This window comes from Canis aureus, chromosome 25, assembly GCF_053574225.1.
Source record: "Canis aureus isolate CA01 chromosome 25, VMU_Caureus_v.1.0, whole genome shotgun sequence".
NCBI lineage: Eukaryota > Metazoa > Chordata > Mammalia > Carnivora > Canidae > Canis > Canis aureus.
Genome location: NC_135635.1, coordinates 8,443,292 through 8,458,326, shown reverse-complemented (window position 1 = coordinate 8,458,326; position 15,035 = coordinate 8,443,292). Strand labels below are relative to the sequence as shown.

The 15,035-nt window shown below is 36.4% G+C and overlaps 1 protein-coding gene across 4 annotated transcripts in view; it reads right to left on the bottom strand.

Moving 5' to 3' along the window:
* Window positions 1–15,035, bottom strand: part of SCAF11 (SR-related CTD associated factor 11) — a 74,109-nt gene that overhangs the window by 48,048 nt on the left and 11,026 nt on the right. For 2 of the 4 annotated variants that reach the window (XM_077870354.1, XM_077870351.1), the window contains exon 2: window positions 6,348–6,401. The exons of 1 other annotated variant lie outside the window; for it this stretch is intronic. The gene's annotated coding sequence lies outside the window, so the exon portion shown is untranslated. Of the gene's footprint in view, window positions 1–920; window positions 945–6,347; window positions 6,402–15,035 lie in introns of those variants that run through there. One more of the 4 variants, XM_077870353.1, reaches the window with a different exon arrangement.

Here is a 15,035-nt window from a genome sequence, read left to right as displayed (position 1 = left end):
TTAGCAGCACAAAGATAAAGGATTTAAAGGTTTTCGTACATTAAAAAGTCAAAATCAGTAAGGATTAGAGTTACTTTAAAAAGTTAATTTAATCAGTCTCCCTTAATAAAAAGATTGTCAAAAACAAAAAGAAAACTTCCCTTCAGCCTACATTTGCAAAACTTTAGTTCTGATGCTATTCCCCTTTAGGGGACAAACAACAAAATGATGAATGTCCAGGGAAGATGACCAAACTGGTGACAGCCCTGGAGATCGTATCAAATAAAAAAAGGTAAAAAGTAGTAAGAATGTTTAGCCTGGAAGAACAGAAAAGCTTAAGGAGGTTAGCAGTTACTTTCAAATGGAATGGGCTGTACTAAAGGGAGGTAGAATAACTAACCTATCAATGAAGACATTCAAACAGAGATCCAATCACTTCCGTGGGCTTTTTTTTTTTTTTAATTCAAAGATTTACTAAGTGCCTTAGGTATACAATTAGGCAATGCTCTAAATATAGCACTGAATAAGAGACAGAAATTCCTGACTTTACATTCTAGTAGGGGAGAAACAATGAACACACTAAAATATCTAGTATGTTGAGATGTTGAAAAAAATAATTATAAAATAAACCCACAATTATGAAGAAGTCATTATGTATACAAAGTATTTAGTGAAAGACTTTCTGATAAAGTAAAATTTGAAATGGCAATCTGAAACAATCAAGAGAGAATTATGTGAATACTGAGAGGACCTATATTCTAGGCAGAAAAGAACAGTAAATATCAAAGTCCAAAGGCAGAGAAGAGCAGCATGTGTGATGTGTTCAAGGAAAAACAAGGAGGTAAATGTGGTTAGAATAGAATGAAAAAGAGGAAAAGTAATAAAAAAAGACAGAAAGGTAATAAGATCATGCAACACCTTAAGGGCTAAGGTAAACACACCTGTTTCTTTGAATGACATGGGCCAGTAGCAGATTGTAAGCAGAGGAGGTGGCAAAGGAAAAAGCAAGGACACTAATCATCTAGGGAGGAAGATGACAGCAGCTTGTACCAGAGTAGCAGCAATGGTGATGAAAAGGGTTCAAATTCCAGGTGTTTTCAAAATACAGCCGTCAGGATTTGCAGAGAGAACGGAAGTCCAGGATAATTCCAAAGTATCAAGAGTCCAGGATAATTTCAAAGTATTCTGACCGGAGCGACTACAATAACGGAATTACTGAGACAGAAGATTACTTTTAAAATATTCTGTCAGTCATAGGTTACTCTACTTGGTATTCACTTAGGACAGTATCAGTGTCACATGGGAACTTGTTACAAACGCAGGATACCACAGGCACCATTCCAGACCTAGTGAATAAGAATTTAATCAAGATCTGGACATGATGGGATCCCTGGGTGGCTCAGCGGTTTAGCGCCTGCCTTTGGCCCGGGGCGCGATCCTGGAGTCCCGGGATCGAGTCCCGCGTCAGGCTCCCGGCATGGAGCCTGCTTCTCCCTCCTCCTGTGTCTTTGCCTCTCTCTCTCTCTCTCTCTCTCTAGCTCTCTCATGAAGTCTGCTTGCTTCTCCCTCCTCCTGTGTCTCTGCCTCGCTCTCTATCATAAATAAATAAATAAATCTTAAAAAAAAAAAAAGATCTGGACATGATTTATACCTACCTACGTTAAAACCTGAGAAACATTGCTCTAGGCAACTTCCCAACTTAATTGATTTTGGAGGCATACTGTGTTCCTGATATGATCTATAATTGAGTGTAATCCTTATGTGGGGAAATTCATACCACATCAACTCCCCTGGTATCCTAAGTATCTAAGAATAAAAAATATTAAATGTGATAAAACATCAATTTGAAAATTAACATATTTTAAAAATCTAGGAAGTTATCAAAATGTGCAATATACCATTCCTTTACGTAGCTAAATAATTTATGTCCCATTGGGTAGTCTAACCTTATGCTGTTTTCACATTTCCTCCCTTAAGAATATTAAGCTTGTATTAATATATAAATTACAATTTATAACTAATATTTTACAGTGAATACTGCTCTATTTTAATTCATGCAATGAAGTACATAAGCAATAGTTTACCACTTAGAAACTAAGAAGCCTCAATCAAGTTACAGACTGCCCTTGTTAGAAATCTGCTTAAAAAACTAAGTGCTCCAAATTCTTAAAAGTTCTATGCTTCTTGAGTACATCATGTATTAACTGCTGCCATATCTAAAAACAATTAGGCTACATTGCCAGTTTATTCGCTCAAAATGATAGGGTTCAGGCATTTCACTAGATAAAAGTCACAAATTTTAGTTCAACAACTTAGAAACTTACAGTTTGTTCACATTTATTTGTTCTATCTGCCTCGATTCCAATTTTTAATCTAAGGATTCATAGTTTTTAATATCAGTTTTGTTTTAAATTTCCAGTAACAGGAGCATAGGAATACAATGCAGACTCTTAGTCCTAGGCCAATATTTGTCATAAAAAAAAAAAAACCTAAGAGATAAGCCGTGGGGTGGGCAGGACTATCCCTCCTGTGGTTATCCAAAAAGTTAAATATAACTTGAGTTTATGATGCTATTTATGATTCTGAATCATGCCGTATTCTACCTATGCTACTTAATAGTTCAACCGAGTTCTGTAATTACCTATAAACCAAACCGAATTTTCTTTTAATTTTGGTTTACTTCAATAAATTTTGAAGAATGGTTCTTCATTCTTGACTTTAAGTTAGTTCTGTTTACTTTTCATATGACTTTAATTTACAGATTTCAATCTTTTAATATCTCTTCCCAGGCTCCACCTTTCCAAGGTACAGTATCTCTTAAGTCTGTTATCTCTAACAGAACGATCTTAAAGCACTTGTATCTTCCAAGTTACCCTTCTTATTTCATTATATAATTGCTTCTGTTATGTATTAGAAATACTATTCCAAATATGTTCATAAAAACAGTTTGGGGGAGAATGGCCTAACTTAAAAATTTTCTTTATCATAAAAGCCATCAACTTTTAGATGTGGAATTTAAAACAAAACAAAACGAAACAAAAAACAGCACTAATACAAATCAGTTTTCAGAATTCAGAATTCATTCTCCCAAACCCTGGAATACATGGAAATGAGAATCCTAGGCCAGCCATTATAGTGCATTCAACTAACAGTAGTGTAGAAGACAATTCAATTTTCTAGAACAGGACTGTCCAACAGGGAATTGTTCTATCAAGTACTTGAAATGCAGCTAGTACAACTGAGGAACTAAGTTTTTCATTTTCTTTAGGTTTTTAATTAAATTTAAGTAATTCAGTGTGGTTACTGGCTCCAGTCACAGCAAAATTCTAGGATATAACTACCATCCTCTATAAAAGAAAACTGTTTCAAGTTACACCTAAGATGCTAATAATGTATTTTCTCTTGTAGTGGTTGCTGAAGCACCTCAAGCTTCAAGGAATCAGAGAAGGGAACAGAGGTTCCTGGTAACAGAAATTAAACATTTTAGCCTTGACTGGCTCTACTTAAAATTCCTATCCTTCCCTTCCCCCCATCCTTTTCTCTTCCAAAGCCTTCCAAAGCCTTTCTCTTTTTCTTTTCTCCTTTTCTTTTCTCCTTTTCTCTTCCAAAGTCTTTCCATCGACATCCAGTTCACACTTTCAACTTTGCTCTCCTTGCTCCCTCCTACTGTCCTTCCGGCCAAGTCCATTGTATCTAAAGATATGAACATCCTAGTTAAGACTCAGACCTAACTTCAAATCCCAGCTCCACTGCCATGCTTTAAATAGCTGTTATTATTATCATTACTTTTTAAAAAAGATTTATTTGTAGAGAGCATGCACACCCATGCATGAAGAGGGGCAGGGAGAAAGAATCCTCAACCTGACTCCCTGCTGAGCACGGAGCCTGATGTGGGACTTGGTCCCAGGACCCTGAGATCATTACCTGAGCAGAAATCAAGAGCCCATGCTCAAGCAACTGAACCATCCAGGTGCCCCTATTGTTATTATTAGTGCTAGTAAGAATATAAAAATAGGGAAGGGTAATAAAAGTGTTAACTGCCCATTTTTTTTTTATTTTCCCTAGACACGAGGGAAAGACAAAGACAAACACCGAACTGAAAAAATACAAATCAACATTTCTGAGTAACAACTAAATTGATCAAGTCCACTAATATTCTGTCAGAAGAGTACCTCAGATCTTTTGTGCACACAAAGACATATAAAAGGCCATGAGGAAGTTTAACTCTATTTCCCACCCCACTCCCAAACCCAATCCTGCCATTACAGATTCTACCATAGAAGAGAACAGATAGGATAAATGAGAGCCAAGGCTGAATGAAAGGGATACTGGGAAAAAGTTAAGAGCTATCCCTGTGTTGGACATACTTATGCCAAGGACAAAGCATATTTCATGAAGATGCTAAATACTATACTGATTCACATGGCTAAAGTCTTCAGAGTATCCAGTGACTCCCAGAACCACTCTCAGATAATCTATTCTTTCTCCTTCATTTCCAATCCTCTATCCAAGATAAACTGTTCCCAAATTCAATCCCCTGTCCAAAAAAATTCAATTTAAAAAGAAGGGGCACTCAGTAAGGTACTCTGAGTGGTATATTTCAGTGATTAATGACTTGGGCACTGGTGTCAGTCAGGCAAACCTGTGTTTATGATATTATCTAGCAGTAATAAACACTCAAATGTTAATAACCATTACAATTAAATGCACAATTTTTCATCTCAATCCCAGTCTTATATAAAGCCATTAACTGCCTCCCAATTACCTATTCAGAAATTTGATCCTCCCTTTAAGAATGTTATTTTCATTGGGAGAAACCATAGCAAAGCTATTTTTTACTAATATCTCGGGAGGGATAGTGTGCATTATCATAAGCCAGTGGTCAAAAAAATGGCCAAGGTTTTCTGTAAATAAAATTTTGTTGAACACAGCCACGCTCATTCATTTACATATTGCCTATGGCTTCTTTCACAGTACAGTGGCAAAGATGAGTAGCTGAAAGAAACCATATACACTGCAAAGCCTAAATAAAAATACCTATGACCTGGCCCTTTCCAGAAAAAGTTTACAGATGTGTTTCAGTCTCTCACAGCAGAAGGCTCTTCAAGTTTTCTAAAGTATAGGCATCTACCTACATCTATATTCAAACTGTACTCTGGCATGACAGTTACTACACATCTTAAGTCCATGGTTCTACAACCCTGTCCTTGGGTTCCTTTTAAAACACCCCTGAAGGCTATGTGATTTTGTTGATTTATATCTACATTTATTTTACCAATCTGGCTTAAACTATCACAGATATTTGCTCTAGTGCCCTCAGCTAATTCACTTCAGAGTAAGGTTAAGGCAATTAACTCCTTCAGTTTAATAAATATTTCCTTTCCAAGTCTCTGCTACATAATCAACTCAGTCCTGCTCTGTAACTGTTGATCTGTAAAACCCTTACAAAAGGCTCTCAAAGTTTTTTGTTTTTTCTACCTGTATAACAGTTTTATTGGAGTTTGTAAGTAGATTTCTTTGCTTCACATGGCCTGTTCTGACATGTTTTTGTTTACAATATCCCTCACCTGCATGTTTGTTGCTGAAGCTTTAATATTAGTACTCTTCAGTATATAGACAGAATGTCCCTTTAAGCACAGGTTTTAGAAAAAAAAACTAAGTTCAAACTGCAATTAGTCTGCCACTTACTAGCTGTGTGACCTTAACCTCTTTAAGCTTGTTTCCTCACCTAGCTAATGGAGATAATACTAATAACCACTTTGGTCATTATGAAGACTAAATTATATAATCACATAATCCTTTTAAAGTGCTTAGCACCAAAACTAGCACAAAAGAAATAACAACTAACGCACAGGCACAAACACATGAACACCATCCCACCCTAAGAGGATCTTAAGTATATCACAGGATGGAAGATTGATAAATCTTTAGGACTCTCACTAAGAAGAGATTTCCATTATTTTAAAAACTACTGTATTTCAAAGAATATCTACATAAAGAATGTGAGTAAAGAATTCACAAAATTTAAATCTGTCAAATAGCTTTTCAAATAGATAATACAAAAATAAACATGCTCTCTATTCTACACTGATAGTACTTATCAAGATTCCTATTTATCTGGAGATAAAAATGTTGAAGCAAGAAAAAAAATCTAGGAATCAAAAAGAAAACAATCCTAGGATTTTTGCATCCTATCCTACTTTATATAGGTATAGGAAATAAAACACTAAATGGTTTTAACATGGCAACTTCAGAAAAAAAGAAGAGGTTATATGTAAGTAAAGCTATAACCAGAATTTCCAGGGTAGTACCTAAAAGTGTCATTTTAATTTTTTCATAAGTATACAAATATTCACAAGCCCTCTTACCTTTAAGATTCTTGAAGACAAGGGGTCACGTAATCAGTTTTCCAGCAAACTATTCTGGGGAGGGAATTATGAAAATTAGTCCTATTTTACTTTACTTTCACCTAGCTACTCCCCTATTTATCTTGGGTTCAGAAAAAAAGAAAACAGGAAAACATAAAAGATGATTTATTGCAGAGGCCTCTGAATAGTGAATACAATTTATTTACAATATAGGACATTTTTGACAGAGTAACTATATGCCTTCATATATGAAGATGCACACAGGTAATGGAAGCAAACAACAATGAAAACATTCTGTTTAGTAAAAAAAAAAAAAAAGCACAAGAAGTCACATTTTAGCGTACAGGAAAAAACCAACTGAAAACAAAGTAATGGAGAATTAGAAAAAGATCTACCTCAACAAATAGACTGGTCTCATCACCTAAGAAGACAATTTTGAAAAAGATACAGAAAATTCAACAACTACTAGAATTTAAATTACTTGCTGAACTCCAGACCTGAAATATGCTTAACCAGCAGTCACTTCTTTTTTTTTCCTCTTTGTTCAGATAGGACCCATACCAGACTCTCTACCTTGCTACAGCCTATCTTTATTTATTCACTCAATATTTAGTCAGTGCCCCTATTTCCTAGGTGCCATTAGGCCTTACACACTGACACACCTGACAATAACAAAAACAAAAAAAAATCAAAAATTACAATACAGTACAGCAGGTGCTGTAATGGGGTTAAGCACAAAATGTAACAGGAGCACATAATGAGCACAAAATCCTTGCAACATATATGCATTTGTAAAAAAGGCTTTCCAACTGAGACCAAACAGATTAAAAACGCATTTTTCTAACTCCCTGACCATTCTGTACCACTGTGACATTTCCATCTTTAAAGGACTCAGAGCTGGAACTATCAATTTTAACGTGACAGTGAGAATTTTAATTTTCAAAACAAAGGAAGGATACATGTAAATCAGAGCACAGGTAAACTGATGTTCTATGTTCAACTTCCTATATGGAAATGACCATTAGGCAAACATAAAAGATAACACTGTGCCAGACCCCACACCATGAAGGTTTATCTTCCAAAAAAGGTTTTCAGATAATGGATGGACATTCACACTGCCTGTGGACATTCTACTTTGTAGAAATAGAAGTATCTTTTCTCTTTCTACAAATTTTATAAAATAGTGTATTTCACACAATTATCTGCCACACAATTAAAAAAAATAATCCGAGGGCCTGGGTGACTCAGTTGGTCAATTGTCCAACTCTTGATCTCAACTCAGATCTTTCTTTTTCACCTCAGACCTTAATCTCAGGTCATGAGTTCAAGCGCCACACATTGGATGAAGCCTACTTTATAATTTTTTTTAAAAATAACTAATAGGGGACGACGCCTGGGTGGCTCAGTGGTTGAGCGACTGCCTTCAGCTCAGGGCATGGTCCTGGAGTCCTGGAATCAAGTCCCACATCAGACTCCTTGAAGGGAACTTGCATCTCCCTCTGCCAATGTCTCTGCCTCTGTGTGTCTCTCATGAATAAATAAAATCTTAAAAAAAATATATAAAAACACTAATAGGTCTTTAATAAATGTCCCTTTAACACAATGTTTTTTCAACATCACATTTTTTTTAAAAAAATAAAAAATTTTTTTAAGATTTTATTTATTCATGAGAGACAGAGAGAGGCAGAGACAGGCAGAGGAAGAAGCAGGCTCCCCCATGGGGAGCCTGATGCAGGACTCGATCCCAGGACCCCGGGATCACAATGCAAGCCAAGGCAGACACTCAACCACTAAGCCCCCAGCAACCCTAAATATAAAATTCTTACTCAGAATGAAGAACCAGTAAATTATATGTAGTAACAAAAACAGCAACAAAATTTTCATTTCTACCAATAGTTTCAATTTCACCCCAACTTTATAACTACTGAAATGGATATGAAACTTAAGACTTTCAATCAGTTTTAGTTTTTGCGGACTCATTTATATGTTGCAATGGTCTGAATGTTTTTATCTCCCAAAATTTACATGTTAAAATGCTGAGTATGTGATGATGTTATTAGTAAGTGGGGCCTTTGGGAAGTGCTTAAATCATATAAGTAGAACCCTCAAGAATGGGATTAGTGCCTTATAAAAAGAAGCTCCAGAGAGATCCCAAGCCCCTTCTTCGACCACATGAGGACACAAAAGATAGTCTGTGACCCGGAAGAGGGCCCTCACTCAACCATCCTGCCACCAGAACTGTGAGAAATACACTTCTATTGCTTATAAGCCATTTGGTTTGTGACTTCTGTTATAGCAACCTGAACATATAAGACACATATTCTTCTTTCAGTTACTATTCCACATCAGGCCCTGGAAATACTTCCTATATTTAATGTTGGCTAAGATTTTCAGTGATGTGGTTGCTTATCAGCAACTGATCAACCACAGGAATTTCTGAGAATCTTTCATATTCAATTCCTTCACTCTGGACCTATATCCAAAAAAAGCTTGTTTTCCAAGCACCATTCATCAATGAACAAAATAATCTTATATCTTGTTGTTTCAAACAAACTGAAAATAAAAAAGGTGAAGTCATCCAGACTTATCAGTCTTATAATAAAATCAGCTTCCCATATCAATTAAAGAAGTGAAGATATGCTTCAGAACGTCTCTATAATTTTTGTGCAGTGTCTGCAACAACACGTGAGAGCCAAGAGTCCACTAATATGAAGCATACCACCTCATACTTAACTCTACAATAACCAATAGCCTAATTTTTAAAGAAAATCATTTTTTAAAAAGATTTTACTTGAGAAAGGGACACCACAAGTGGGGAGGGAAGGGCAGAGGGAGAGGGAGAAGCAGACTCCCCAGTGAGTGGGGAGCCTGATGCGGGGCTCAATCCCAGGATCATGACCCAAGTCAAAGGTAGACACTCAACTGACTGAGTCACCCCGGTGCCCCTCAAATCATTTTGAGAGAGGGAGGGAGAGTGCGCATGTGCACGCATACATGCATGTGAGTACAAGCTGCGGGGAGGGACGCAAACTCTCAGTTGAGCAGAGAGCCCAATGTGAGGCTCAATCCCAGGACCCTGAGATCATAATCTGAGCCAAAGGCAGACACTTAACTGAGTGAGCCACCAGATGCCCCTGAAGTAAATCACTGTAAAAGGTTAGAATGCATAAAGAATAAAATATTTCCAAAGTGAAGGGAAACTGGAAATCCTTAGAGAGAAAACAGATTGAAAATAGGAAAACAGGTTTTCAAATGTAATATAATTACAGAAAATGAGAGTTCATCAAGACTATGCTCTAAAAGAGACATTAATTTTCCTGTTTTACATTACATGTAGCATCTCCGCAATAGGGCTTGCACTGTTACACAGAGGATCACACATATGTTTAAAGAAATGTAACTGAGAGACCATATTTAACTGAAATAAGGAGATCCTAAATCTAAATAAGGAGATTATCATTACATTCTAAAACTGGTAATAAGTAATCTGGGGAGTTCTGGTTCTGGGTAAAATGGAGTAAGCACATTCCACCTTGTTTATCTCATTGACTGAAACTATAAAACCCAGACAGAATAAAAGCAGCAGCTAACTGAAATTTTGAAAGTAAGTAACAACAGGTGAATTGGGGAAGAGCCCAGAATCTGATATATTATCAGGTTGGTGGTGAACTTATAATTTTTCCATCCTATTTTGCCCCCACCCTGGGCTTAATTGGAACCTAAACCCAAAAGTGGCTATTGGTAAAAGAGAGAGAGAGAGAGAGAGAGAGAGGGAGAAAGCTAGCTCTAGGAAAAGCCCTCTATCTCTGTCCAAAGAGTGGAAAGGGGGGTCTCCTAATTGCTCAGAAAGAGTAAGGGGAATCTCTTCTTTTTCCGTTTTTCATTCCCCATGACCCAATTTCCAAGCAATCCTGTGGTGAGAGTTGCAACTGTGGCAGCAGCATAGTCAGCAGGAGCTTAAAACTCTGAGGGAAAGGTACCATCCTCACTGAGTAAAGAAACTGGACTAATCTCCGTTTTTCTCCTGTCTTCCTGTCACTTGCTTCCAGATGCAACTGTAGAAAATATGCACCACAGTGAAATAAATGAAATGAAGACTGGGGTTTCTAGCCAGGGGAAGAAAGCAAGGAGGGTGTCCCAGGGATCTAGAAAATACCATGGGCATAACAGGGGAAAGTTTAAGTAACTTGTAAGTTAGTTATGAACTCCCAGCTCACCCCTGAACTGTACATTTATAGGTTTAACCTTAAGCAGCATACCATAGACTTAATACTAAACCTCCGTATACAGGTCATAGATTGGCTACTGGATAATACACAATAAGAGAAAAATCCAAATGTAGTACAATGGTTTTGAAAATAGAACTGAGATTAAAACTAGAACCTAAAGAAAAGTGGCTAGAACTTGTGGTCTAAAACCCAACTGAATCAACTACGTGTCCAAACAAAAATATCGACATTCTCCATAGCATTTAAACAAGACAGTAAAATTCATATGTTTAAAATCTCCAAAACACAACTCAAAATTACTTGGCAGGGAGAACAAAAAACCCTCAAACTCCTGTGGGAAAAGAGAATCAACAGAAAACAACACCAAGACAACACAGATATTAGAACACTGGGTGAATTACCTGACAAGACTTTAAAGCAGGTATAAAAATGTTCCACAAATAAGAGCAAATACTCTTGAAACAAATGGAAAACCAGAAAGTCACAGGAAAAAAAAAAAAAAACCACCCACAAAACACACAAGATATAAAGAATCATCAAATAGAAATTTCGGAACTAAAAAATGCAATACCTGAAAGAGAAAATACACTGGACTCAATAGCAGAATGGAAACTCACATCAACAGAAATTACCCAATCTGAAAAATAGAAAAAATATTGGGAAAAAAATATTGAAAACAAAAATAGTGCCTCAGAGACCTGTGGAACAACACTAAAACCCTAACATTCATGTCAAGTGCCCAAAGAGAAGAAAATGAGTTCTAGAAACTCCCAAATTTAGTAGAAGATATCAACCTCTAAATTCAAAAGGCTCACAAACCCCAAATAGGATAATGAAATCCATGCCTACCGAAAATTACAAAGTAAAAAATCTTGCAAGCAGACTGAAAGAAACAGTGCATTACTTACGAGGAGAAGGTGGGCTAATGATTTGAATAACTAAATTATTAGTTATTCACACTTAAAGCACACTTAAAGAAGTGCTAAGATAGAAAAGAACTGTAAGCCTAGAATCCTCAATCTAGTAAAATTATCCTTAAAAAGAACACAAGAAATGATGGAAGAGCAACACAAGTGATAAATATCTGGATAAATATAATGAACTACCTTCCTCTTGAATTCTTTAAAATATGTTTGGCAATTAAAAGGAAATATTACAAAACTTTCTAATAAGATTTCCAATACATGTAGATGTAACAGAAGACAATTACAACATAAAGGGTAAAGGGACCCCAAATGGTAATAAGAATTCTATATTTCACTTGAAGTAATAAAATATTGATTCTAAGGAAACTGTGAAAATAAAAATGTATTATAATCCTTAGAGCAATCACTAAAAAAAGAATGATATCTAGGCAAAAAGAGAATAAACTGGACTACTAAAAACTGTTCAAATAACCCAAAGAAACAGGTTACATAAGAACAAAGAGAGAATCACAAAAATAAAATGGGAACACCTGGGTGGCTCAGTCAGCTGGGCATCTGACTCTTGATTTCAGCTCAGGTGGTGATCCCAGGGTGGTGAGATCAAGCTCTGGTCAAGGGCATGGAACCTGCTTAAGATTCTCTCCCTCTGCCCCCACCCCTGCTCCCATGTATGCTCTCTCTCTCTCTCTCTCTCTCTAAAAAATAAAATAGTAGGGCAGCCTGGGTGGCTCAGTGGTTTAGCGCCACCTTCAGTCCAGGGCCTGATCCTGGAGACCCGGGATCGAGTCCCATGTCAGGCTCCCTGCATCTCCGCCTCTGTGTGTGTGTGTGTGTGTGTGTGTGTCATGAATAAATAAAATCTTAAAAAAAAAAAATAGTAAAACTAAATCCAAACATGTCAACAGTTAGAATATGTAAGATGCAGCAAAAGCATGACTACATCAAAGTATTTACATTAGAAAAGATCTCAATGATCTAACTTTTACATTATAAAACTAAAAAACGGGGGCACCTGGGTAGCTCAGTGGTTGAGAGTCTGCCTTTGGCTCAGGTTGTGATCCCAGAGTCCTGGAATCGAGTCCCGCACTGGGCTCCCTGTGGGAAGCCTGCTTCTCCCTCTGCCTATGAATCTGCCTTTCTCGGTGTCTCTCATGAAAAAATAAAATCCTTAAAAAAAAAAAAAAAAAAACCTACACTAAAAAAAAGAAAAAGATCTACAAAGCAGACAGAAGGAAGGAAATAAAGAGAGCAGAAATCAATGAAATCGAAAGCAGAAAAACAGAAAAATCAATGAAACCAGAAGCCTGTTCTTTGACAAATCAGTAAAATTTAAACCTCTAGCAAACAACACTGAATAGCATGAGTACTATTTATAAAGAAATTAAATCTGTAGTCTTCCAAAAAAGAAATCTCCAGGCCTAGATAATTTCCCTGGTGAATTTTACTAAACATTTAAAGAAATAACACCAGTTCAACACAATCTCCTCCAGAAAAATGGAAGATACTTTCCTAATCCATTTTGAGCCTAGATTTATTTTGATAGAAAAGCCAAAGACAGTACGTGAAATTAAAATATTAGATTTAATCAAAATAAACTACAGTATATTCAGCCATATAATGGAATATTACTCAGCCAAAAAAAAAAAAGAAAGAAAGAAAGAAAAAGCACTTTACTCAACAACCTGAATGAATCTTAAAGGCAATATACTCAAGCCAACATCAAAAGGTTACATCCTACACAAATGAATATAATGACATTCTCAAAGGCTAAAACTGTAATAACAAAGAATTCTCATCAGTTGTCACTTGGGTTTGGGTAAGGTTTACCTACAAAGATACCATCAGGAAGCTTTTTAGAGGTCATACATAGAACCATTCTGAATCCTGACTCTGGTGGTGATAATACAAATCCACACGTGTATTAAAATTCACAGAACGAGGGATATCTGGGTGGCTCAGCAGTTGCACATCTGTCTACCTTTGGCTCATGATTCTGGGGTCCTGGGATCGAGTCCTGCATCTGGCTCCCCACAGGGAGCCTGCTTCTCCCTCTAGCTATGTCTCTGCCTTTTTCTTTGTGTCTCTCATGAATAAATAAAATCTTTTTAAAAAAAATAAATAAAAAGGTGAGAGCCTTCTATGTGCCTGTCTACTTTCATGAAGAGTTTGATAAGGAAAGAAAATCATATGAAAGGCTTCCACTATTTCTCCAAATGAGAAATAATATAAAAAAGCAGTATCATGTTATATGTCCTTCAATAATTTCAATATATACTTTATGCAATTCTTCTCTAATAACCCCACCCTAAGGTATGGTGGAGGGAACAGAAAGGAGGAGCTGATTGTGCAATCTTCACTTGTCTTCAAGATTCTTAACTCCATTTTCTCATCCCTATTTACTAAAACAAGATGACAATTAATTCAAATGGTAAAGGCAAACCTAAAGCTCTTCCTTTTTGGGTTTCTTTCCATCAGCAATTCCTCTATGTCTGTTACAGGTCCCTTGAACAGAAGAGCTGTAAGTGTGGAAAAGCAGAATTTACATTCAGAAGATTGTTATGCTTATTAAAGACAAAAAAAAAAAAACCAACTCTCAAAAGAACAGTGAGGTGGTAGAGACTCCTCTAACTAAACCAAACTTCTCAGGACTAGCTACAGGAGCCCTTGAGATTAAGAGCACCATAACCTCTTACGTAGCAAGCAGAAAGGCCCAAAGAAAGTGATCTTGGATGGAAGTGTGGGAAGTAGAGGAACCGGTATCTCTTCATCTTTTTTTGTAATCCAAAACAGAAAAATTGTCAATTATATCTTTAATGTAACCTTTGTTCTACCTTAGAAAGACGCCCAACCTGAACTGGCAATCCCAGTCTGGCCACCTCCCAAAAACATACATAGCATAGGAACACTTGCAAATAAATCCTAAGAATTGAAGAAGAATCAATGACAATAAATGACCATACACAAATGCCTGGTACAGGAGAATGGAAATGGAGTTCATCTATAAGAGGGGGGAAAAAAGGACAACATTTAAAACACTGCTTCTGAAATATTGCTGTGTTGTGTTTAAAAAAGATTTTAAAAACATTAATTATAGTTTCAACTCCAGAAATTAGACTCTTTTTTACACGTATGCTAAAGGTCACTCTTTGGTTCCTCAAGAAATGTCATTCTCTAATTCTTTGTAAATTGGTACAAATTGCTATAGTGAAACTAGTATTGAAAAGAAAAAAGCAATTGTTTTGTGTAGTGAGCAAGAAAAGTGCTCTATTGCAGCTCTATTATCTGAATTTCTTAAACTCACCTAGGTAGTTATCACAGATAAATATAATTTTATGTTACAATGTATATGATCAATGTATTCCCAAATGAATATTTCACATTTATTTTATTTTATTTTTTTTAATTTTTTTTTTATTTATGATAGTCACAGAGAGAGAGAGAGAGGCAGAGACACAGGCAGAGGGAGAAGCAGGCTCCATGCACCGGGAGCCTGATGTGGGATTCGATCCCGGGTCTCCAGGATCGCGCCCTGG